Below are 10,155 nucleotides of genomic sequence, written 5' to 3'. Positions count from 1 at the left end.
ACACTGCCCCTTTGCCCAGCTGCAGAGTCCACACACACACACACACACACACACACACACGAGAGAGGAGGCCTGCTGAATGAAGGGTCTGTGAGACCAACTGGCAGCGTGCCAAACTAGCGTCATGCCAACCCCGTCGCCGCACACACACACACTCAGACTCTTCAGCAAACACAACAATCGCCTGGCTGTGCAACGGCACAATTCACTCAGTGTGTACACACTGCATTACAAATGTCACTAGCTGCATCCGCGACAATGAAATACAACGTCACAGGGAAACAAGGTGATACCGGGCCTCTAAAAACACTCTTTCTTCCTCCACAGGATCCTTCACATCTTGAAACCCAGGCCTGCAACTACACCAGGCCTACAGCTCCATTGAGCCCAATCAAAAGCTTCCATTCAAACCTCATGCATATTTATTCTAGACAGAGAAAGGAGAGAGGAGATGAGTACAAAGCAAACAGCATGAGGTTCTGTGGGCTTGAATTGGAACGTAGCCCATCCTACAGCCAAGAGATGTGGTTGGCTCGGTTGGGACTCTATGGAAGGCCATCCAGGCTGCTATGGTGCACCTGGGTCAGTGTAAAGGCCCACCGTAGCAAAAAACTTTAATGCAACAGAAAATCTCCCGTTTCAAACCGTTCTCTCTTTATTTCCTCTGATGTTAATGTGGTGGATCTGGGCAGAGATCAGAGAATAGGATTTTCCTCATCCGGGTTGACTATCAAAGAGGAGAGCTGAGGGATTTCTGGTATAAAACCAACAAGATTCTTGATCTTCACCAAGTGAGTAACGTCTTTATTCTGAGGTAGCCCTATTATTTATGCGCCTTTGTTTGAACAACAAATCCCTACAATCCAATAATCAAATCAAATTGTATTCGGCGCATGTACAAATACTTCTACCTCAACAGCTGTAGACCTTACAGTGAAATGCTTACTTACAAGCCCTTAACCAACAATGCAGTTTTAAAAAAAATACTACAAAAAAAATATATAAAAACAAAAAAGCAAGGTGTGCATTGAGGCGCACTGATTGGCTACAGGGCAGAAGAAGGTCAACTGCAGGGTGAGCGGAGGTTGGTTTAATCAGGGCTCAATGACATCAATTGGATTTCTTGCTTTCGACGAAGGCAAATTGTCGTAATGTTAGCCCTCCGCTACATAGGCAACCCGAAACCCTAACCACATACCCATAAAAATACACTCACTGACTAGTGACGCACTGAGTTAATATGCCAACTGGATAAGACTGGTTTCTGGAAAACCAGTACATCTCCTTGTTGTGCTTGTGATGCTTGTATGTTGTGTCAAAAGACCATGTCTGGGAATTAAAGGATAAATTAGGAAATGTGCAACTATGCAGGAGCAGAATCTGTCGATTCCCTTTGTAACACACACTACACGTACGTAAACTATTTAATTGGTTGGTACTTACGGTTATCCGACTGGAAATCCGGGACAAAACTGTTCGTCATCAGGCACCTGAGCTGAAAGAGGGGACAGAGAGAGTTAAATGACTAACTGATGGAAGGCATGCCACGTGGCTGAGTCCCTTTAATATGCTGAATAGACACAATATATAGGACTTGATACAGTACAGTCAAAAATACAGCAAAATATTTATGATGCTGTACCAGTCAAAAATAAGGTAAAATATTTATGATGCAGTACAGTCAAAAATACAGTAAATATATATGAGTTGATGCAGTAATCAAAATACAGTAAATATATATGAGGCACTTAGATGCAGTACAGTCAAAAAGTACAGTAAATATTTATGATGCAGTACAGTCAAATTCAGTAAATATTTATGATACACTTGTTAAAAAGAGGAAGTGTATAATAAAGTTACTAACAACCTATTTTCCAGTTTTTTCTGATTCAATAGCCTCGGGTAACCACTGATTGTTACTAAAACAATAAGCATGATGCAAGATTGAAAAGCTACTGAAATACAAGAGCAGAACTCACCTTCTGCGAATCCCATGTCTCTTGAAGTTGCATGAGGTCTTGAAAGAGATCTTCTGTGTCCTGGGCGAGCTCAGTGTCACAAAACTTTCTCTTCCGATCATTAAATGGCGTGTTCACTGGTTCTTCCACGGGACAATTCTGCTAGAACAATGTTTAAAACACCTACAACATTAGTGATTGCATTGGTGTTAACAATGATTAGCCTAAACATGATCGGTATCAAAACCCCTAAGCATCCATGTATGTAAAAAGTCATCGTTATCTTAATACACTATGAAAAGTTTCAGATTAGTGCTTTGATCAAAATCATAGTAGTCCAAAATACTCACACTAGAGGGGGCATGAAAGGGACTTGCTGGTCATAAAATCGTCCATGTTGCCTGAATATCTTCACTCCCTCTGGACTGAAGTTGGAGGGGTGGAGGGGGAGGAGGGGCTGACTGTAGAGCAGGAGGCGCTCGTCCCGTCTGTCTGTTCTTTCTGTGGAGAGCAGAGAAAGTGTGCCCCCTGGTCAGTAGCTTATACCCAAATCACCTGTTATCTATCGTCAACACAGACATAGGATGTTTCCAAATGGCAACCCTAACCTATTCCCTGTAATAGTGTCTATTCCTATGGGCCCTGGTCTAAAGTAGTTGCACTATGCCCTATGGTCCTGGTCTAAAGTAGTGCACTATGCTCCTATGCGGTCCTAAAGTAGTGCACTATGCCCTATGGGTCCCTGGTCTAAAGTAGTGCACACTATGCCCCTATGGGTCCTGGTCTAAAGTAGTGCACTATGCCCTATGGGTCCCTGGTCTAAAGTAGTGCACTATGCCCTATGGGTCCTGGTCTAAAGTAGTGACCTATGCCCTATGTCCTCCTCGGCCTACTGACCCACCCTTTAATACGAGAGACCTTCCCTCTCAGTTCCCGCGCCGCCTCACGCATCTACCAACTCGCATGACCCACACGCACCCGACCCGGCTCGCCCCCACGGCGCAAACCACATCCACTCTGACCTCACACATTCGTCCACCACCCCACCCACTCGCGCCGCACGCTCCACGCACATCCACAAAAAACACCCACACTCCGCACGCCACACCTACCATACCCCACGCGGCCCGGCACGCCCTTCGGAGATAACAAGAGCTCAAGCCTATGTGTGTTCCCACCTAAATGTGGCGCAAGCCGGCGCACCACTCGCCACACCAGCACCTCCGCGCCGCTCCTCTGCTCCTGCCAACCCCACCCCCCGCCGCTTACGGGCCAGGACAGGAACGCACCTCTGCCCACACGTTCCCACAACGAAGTGCGGACACACCGCGGACCGCCCTGGTCGATCACACCCCACCCTCCGACGCGCTTGCAGTAACGAGCACCACGCATCTCTCGCACCCGGCAGCCGCCAGCACCGGCCCGGTTAGACACACGCCAACATTCCCGTTCAACTGGTCCGGACCGACCACAGCGCGCCAGCCAAACTTTTCGCTTTTTCTCACCATCGCCCAGCTCATTCAACAAACCCTAACACTCTAACACCAATCCCAACGGACCCTCTGATGCACTCCACGCTTCCCGACCTCTCCGGCACCTGCACCCGCTGGCCGGCTGCCTTCCTACGCTCGCTGGGCTCGGCAATACACCCATGACTCGCCCACACCCTGCTGGGTTCAGCGAACCCAGCGTCTCTGATACAGTGGTCGTACGCAACGTCATCCCAACACGGCTCTCTTGACACTCGCTAAGCTATCTCTGGTTCTTCCCGTACGCTGGCACCCGGGCCGCACCCTCTTTATTACCCTCTATTTACACCAACCTTCAACAGTTCTTCTAAAGTCGCGCCAAGCTTTTAACATACCACCTCAGCGCTTGGCAGTCATCTAAAACCTAATCTCTCTTTTCTCTTCCTTCCTCTCCCTCCTTCTCAAACCACCCTCCACCAAATGTCTTGTTTAACCGAACACTATCAGCTCTCTCTGCGGCACATCGGTCCAGCCGCACCACCTACTCCCTTCCTTCTGCTCGCACTGAACACACCCACCGTCATCCCCTTTCCCACCACCACACTTCCTTCTACAACGACAGATGACCTTCACCTTATACTTCACTGCTACCCTACACACTTCACCCCGAAGTTTCACCCATCACCCACTACAGCTTGATGTCGGCCTTTAAACCCACGCCCTCCTGGCAAAATTCCCCCCAGCAAAATCGCACTGTCCACGGGGCCTTCTAGCAACCGCTCTCTGACCTCAGGCTCAATTGACATCCCACATTTGCCAAGTCCAATCTGGACGCGTCCGTAACCCCTGCCTCGGCCATCCGTATTCTCTCCAAGCGCTACCACTCACACACCTCACACCAGCCTGCCCTCTTTCGCTCTGACATCCCACTGGGAACACATCAAACGGCAAAACAGCCAAGACCTCAGAAAACAACAATTCGTAGACCTCCACCAAGCTCTGATGTCATCCGCACTTGCGGAAGCCACACTTTCCCAACCACCTCGAAGGCCTAATACCCCACACGGCGTTCATCTGTCACCAACCCACTAGCCACCGCCAACGCTATCAAACCCACATCGGCCAACACGCGCCCGTCACTCACCCCCCCGCTCAGCGACAGCGACGCACTGCGTTCCCTGCTCTCCCTCAGAGATCGCAACGTACCCTTTGGCGCGCCGAAAAGGCACACATCAACTCCCCCCAGAACCAACCACGCAACGCGCCACTTGCCTGAACAGATGCTCTCGACGGCAAACAGGTACACAAAGTATCTACTCACTCACACGCCCTAAACACGACCGCTCCTACTCACCTCCCGCACATACCACCTGAACAGCTGCTCACGCCACAGGAGACAGCCACCTATTCTCTTCTCTTATATTATCCCCACTCACAACAAACGCCCACGCACTCACAACGGTCTTCGAACTGCACATCCGGCGGACCACCAACCGAACTTGTCACTCTCTCTGCCGAGCAAACTGCTCCCTCTGCCCGTCCTCGACTGACAACCAAACTGCACACTGCTTTCGGCCCCCATCCAATGCACCCATCCCGCTCTACCGCCTTCGACTTGCCAAGCCGCACCCAACACCCCATCCCCACACCGTCGAAGCCCACGGGGCTGGCCCACGCATCCAATGCTCCTGCTCCGGCGGCCGTGCTCCCTCTCGCTGCCCACAGCCACGCCGCACCTGCGTCGCACCTTCACAAATCAGACCTGGCAATCCATGCAGGTAGCGCCAAAACCCTTCATGTGGCTACTATCTGATCGCACTACACCCTTCAAGCACATCACCCTCAGAAATCTCTCAAGCTTGGTCCCGCACAATCCCGCGGGTCTTTCCCCAAACTGGACAAGACAACCACATCAACTCCCTGCAAAAATCGGCTCTAGCACCCACCACACACAGCCTCACCCGGCTAATTCCGGAGTCGTGGCCATCCACAACCGCCGCAAACCCACGACCCTCCAAATCTAACTACGCAACAACTCCACTCTCGCACTCGGGCGCAACTCGCACCAACCACGACGCGTCGGTGTGCAGCAAGGAGGGCCTACCACCCCGCGCCCCTACATCCCGGTCTACACCCCCAGCTCCTGTCAGCAGGACATCGCGCCACACTCCCCACACTCCTACTTGTCGGGCCCAGCTCTGTACCGAACGCGCTAACTGAACACTTTTGACCCCAGTCTAACACAACCTTCATTGTCCAACTCAGCGCCGGGTCGCCTATTCTCTCCACCCCTTCTCGCGGGAAAAACTCCGTGCCCCAATCTTAAACCGCTCCGTACTCTACCATTCCCTAAGCATCCATACAACTCATGTCCATACAATCTATTACTCCACCTTGACCACCTACGAAAACACTCTCACACGTTTCTAACCAACTCCGTTTCGAATTATATCTGTGACGTAAACCACGAGCCCCAACCTCCACCTGGCCAGCACAACCTCCTCCAGACAGCGAACGCCTCGCCAACACATTCTGACAAATGCGGCGCTCTGTTTCAGGCCCTCGCCTATTCACTCTGTGCTTATATCCTTACTCCGATATACCACTGCACTTCATCACGCTCTTCCACCTAGCTGCTCATACCAACGGCGTCGGAAGCGTGGCAATGCGGGCTGGTCTAGCCTTGACTCTGAGGTCGCACACCCAAACACCGACGCCTCTTTCGGGAGTGGCACGCTCAGCGACATTTTCTCTTACCACACCAACGGCGCGAGGCGCGGCCGCTCGACCCATTTCGCTCCTGACACACGCCTTTTCGGGCTTACCCACGCGAATATACTCCGGCTCTGATTTTCATCTCCTGATCACGTGTGCCACTATACACCCATCGTACACACCGTCCCCATCGTTTCTTCTCCCCAAACCCGAGTTTCTTCCATGACCTTCACTTCAACGCTCTACTTCGGGCACCTGCTTCTGGAGTTTTCCCCATTCTTCCTCGCGTCACAGCCAGAGGGTCGGGCCAACGTTCACTCACCCCTGCGCGCTAGCATCTCGTTGGCCGCGACCATCTCGACCAGACCAGAAACACGGACCCTCCTTCTTAACACCACACCACCCGATTCTTATTCTGCCGACCCCAGGACTCCTTGCTACCCAAGACTTCTGATGGACCAGCTCAGCACCAAGTTAAGCAACACACATTTATGCCTCGTTTCCCCTTCTTCCTCGTCATTCTCTGCCTGGCAAAACTGTTCGATTCCTATTCCTCTGCCCCGCTCTTTCTGGCCCGCACCACGCCCTGTTCCGCAATACAACGCCAACGTCGTTCTGCTTACTGCGGTCAACGTACTTCTTTAACCAACATCCTAACACCCGCGGTAGCTGCCCACTTACAGCAACCATGTACCTTCTCTTCATCTCCTTGCCCATCACTCACACCAACGTCAAATCTTTTATGCTAAAGCGTTTATGACTCGAGTTCTTTGGTCACCCGATTACGGTGACGTGTCCAACATATCTCTGGAATTCTGGTGAATTGCATGCTCACGCTATCTCACAACTCGTTACACTCAGCGATTCTCGTAGCTCTCACAATATGCACCATCTTCTCGCCAAACACCACCCTAAGTGTATTGTATAACCTCGCATGTTATACAGACTGTCACTCTTACCTGAATTCTCGTTTCAAGGTTGTATTACACTTTCTTATCTCTATTCGCTTGTCGGCTCTTTGCTGCACAGCTATTTTTGCGGGGAGTAACATTCGCCGTTGTGCCTGTTTCGGCTACTTCCGTATGCGAGCTAATCAGACAACATCACTACTTGTGCCTTTCTCCGCCTGTACACACCACCCTTTCAAACCCAAATCGGCACATCACTTGGCTGGCATATCACCAAGATCTGCTTTACCTCTTTCCATGCTTCTCGCTACTCCACTTGTCCCTGTCCACCAACTCCCTCCATGTATCTCCTCTCTTCCCCATAAATGCTCTTCAATGACTGAGCCCTATCCTCTATGGTCCTCTCCCACACTTGCCCCTCCTCTGTAACTTACTTCTGCGGCTCCGCTTCCCGCGTCGCTCCCCACTTCCTCGTGACCTTGGTCACCCCCCCTGCACCCATGCCCTAAACCCTATGATCCCTCCCTATCACCCCCTCCAATCATATCCCACCATCCCCTCTCTTCTCGACACAATAACACCCTGCACCTGCTCTATGTACTCCCACCCCCCTTACCTCCAAGCCCAACTCGCTTACTCCTCCCTGATCCTCGAAACCCCGTCTGCTCTGCCCGTCCCCTCTTGCGCTTAGCTCCGACTACTTATACCTCCCCTCCACCCTCTCTACTCATCGGTCCCTCGGCTCTTTTTCGTGCGATAACCGCCTCTATCACTCACCTCCTCCGCCGGCTACCCAGACACCCACTGCGTGCCCAACCAGATACCTACTGCCCCCGCCGTTGACGCTCTCTCTGGCCTACTTGTGGTTAGTAACTCAGACCAACTCACCCACTATTGTCGTTCTTCCGCCGCCCTGCTACACACCCCACCTCTCAAAAAAACTTCGCGAAAATCGATCGGCTGGCTCACTTCCCACCCAAGATGTTTATCCTTCACTCATCTTTCCTGCTGACTTCCGCGAACCCTTGTGATCTCCCTCCATCCGACCCAAAATCTCATCTTCATTACTTACTGCATACCCTCTCGTCCCCGTTCCCAGCCTACGGCTATCACCTGCTCAGTCCACCGCCTTTGCACCTGCAGGACGGACCCCCGGCAATCCCAGCCGTGACCCCGGATCATCTAAGTAACCAGGTCTACCAACAATCCTTACCACGGCAACTGCCCTACACATATGCCACCTTGCACCGCTCGTGTCGTTCAACTCTTCTGAACCCCATCGGGCACTCCGCTGACTGAACACGCAGACTTAACCAGCCCGCGCCACACATAAACCTCCCATCTCTCCAACCTCTACTCTCATCCCACTTGTCCTATAAAGCTATGTGGCAGCTATGACTAAATGGTCTCTGGTCTAGTAGTGTTCCAGCCAATGCCAATTATCTTGATAGGTATTACCGGTCTAAAGTAGTGCACTATGCCCTTGGGTCCTGTCTAAAGTAGTGCACATGCCCTATGGTCCTGGTCTAAAGTAGTGCACTATGCCCTATGGGTCCTGGTCTAAAGTAGTGCACTATGCCCTATGGGTCCTGGTCTAAAGTAGTGCACTATGCCTATGGGTCCTGGTCTAAAGTAGTGCACTATGCCTATGGTCCTGTCTAAAGTAGTGCCCATGCCTATGGTCCTGTCTAGTAGTGCACCATGCCCTAGTTCCTGTATGGCACTAGGCATATGTGCCGCCTGCCTTCAGGATAAGACAGTTGTTCCTTTCCTCTGTCTTGGGTGTTTGTTTGTTGTTGTTTGCGTATTCCTCCCTGCATCGTAGTGCTGGCGGCTGTACACTATGCCAGTGAGAATGTACTCAATACGCTGGGGACAAAGTTCTTACATAAGCAAGGCAGCAAGGCACACAGTAAGCTATTTGGAGATGAGACTGTTGACATTCAATAAGTAGATGACTAGGAGGGAGCTGTTTGAAGGTGTATCAAAATAGGATGCAAATCAGGGTACTGAGTTTAGTAGTCCTTGATATGTACATGTGATAAACTATCTTCATAATAGAACATATAAACGGATACATGCAATAATCTGAATCAAAAACATATATCAAATTTCAGCATTATTTGACAAGTATTGGAAAAGTTATTTATTCAGGGCAGCAGGGTAGGAGAGGGTTAATCTCAGCAAAGAAAATTGAGCCAGTTCAAGAAGTAGCTAAACTCCCACCCAGTGCCTCCTCCTCCTCTTACCGTTTCCTATTCCCCTCTCAGGCCCCAGTTGTTTTTCTCAATGAAGTGAAATTTGATCCCTGAGCTAAAGGGGGGGTCGAACCTTCCATTCATAAATGTTAGAATCATTATGAAGATGCTGCATATGCGCAGTAGCAAGTCAGAATACTGCAACATAAACATTCTCACGTCAAAGTAAGTACTGTAAAAACATTTGACTAAAATAAGAAAATGGTTGCCAAATTAAGACACAATTAAAATGGCGTTCACATTTCTGCCCCCCTCACCAGACAGCTAGAAAATGCTTGGCAGAGAGCGTGCATTCTACGGATGCAAATCGGTCAAAGTAAATGCATTATTACAGGCGCTAAAGAATAAACTAACGCAAAAACCTTATACGCATCTTTTTGTTGCGGTTGATAGTTTGATGTTAAACTCACATTTGCGAAGATTTAATTCTTTGCAATGTTGAAATAAGTTCTGTTCCACTCCACGCTGTTGCAAACGTTCTTTCAGGATTGTCGTCTATGCTCTTCTCACACAAAGCTTGACTGTGGATTTCTGAATGGAATCGTCCCGTTTTCCCCGAAGCAAAATAGAGGACACCATAATACACGCCATTGGTTGTTACACAATGCCATTCAGTGACTGGCCAATTGACGTTCAGAGAGCTCTTTGGACCCCAGTGACCAATGGTGAGCGAGCTTGTCCTTGTTTTTTATGAATGACTGCTTTTCATTCACGTCTGACGGCCAGACACTGGGTGGAAACGCAAAAGTTAGAGTAGAAACAGATACTGACATCTTGAAACATATAACTCGAGTACATTCACACAACAACCAGATACAATGTTTTGCTAAAAAGTTGTTTCATAGTT

The 10,155-nt window shown here is 50.1% G+C and overlaps 1 long non-coding RNA gene across 2 annotated transcripts; it reads right to left on the bottom strand.

The window, feature by feature from the left end:
* Positions 1 to 1,979: 1,979 nt before the first annotated feature.
* On the bottom strand, positions 1,980 to 9,925 carry LOC139026972 (uncharacterized). 2 transcript variants are annotated; one of them, XR_011478988.1, is made up of 3 exons: positions 9,719 to 9,894; positions 2,309 to 2,459; positions 1,980 to 2,117 (listed from the first exon to the last, which is right to left on the bottom strand). It is a non-coding gene; the product is annotated as an uncharacterized lncRNA (long non-coding RNA). The 2 variants fall into 2 exon arrangements; XR_011478987.1 differs by having other exon boundaries at positions 2,050 to 2,117; positions 2,305 to 2,459; positions 9,719 to 9,925.
* Between the last annotated feature and the right edge of the window lie 230 nt (positions 9,926 to 10,155).

Source organism: Salvelinus sp. IW2-2015, unplaced genomic scaffold (assembly GCF_002910315.2).
Source record: "Salvelinus sp. IW2-2015 unplaced genomic scaffold, ASM291031v2 Un_scaffold6546, whole genome shotgun sequence".
NCBI lineage: Eukaryota > Metazoa > Chordata > Actinopteri > Salmoniformes > Salmonidae > Salvelinus > Salvelinus sp. IW2-2015.
Note: the sequence above shows the minus strand (reverse complement) of the source record. Positions and strands in the feature narration are given on the sequence as shown.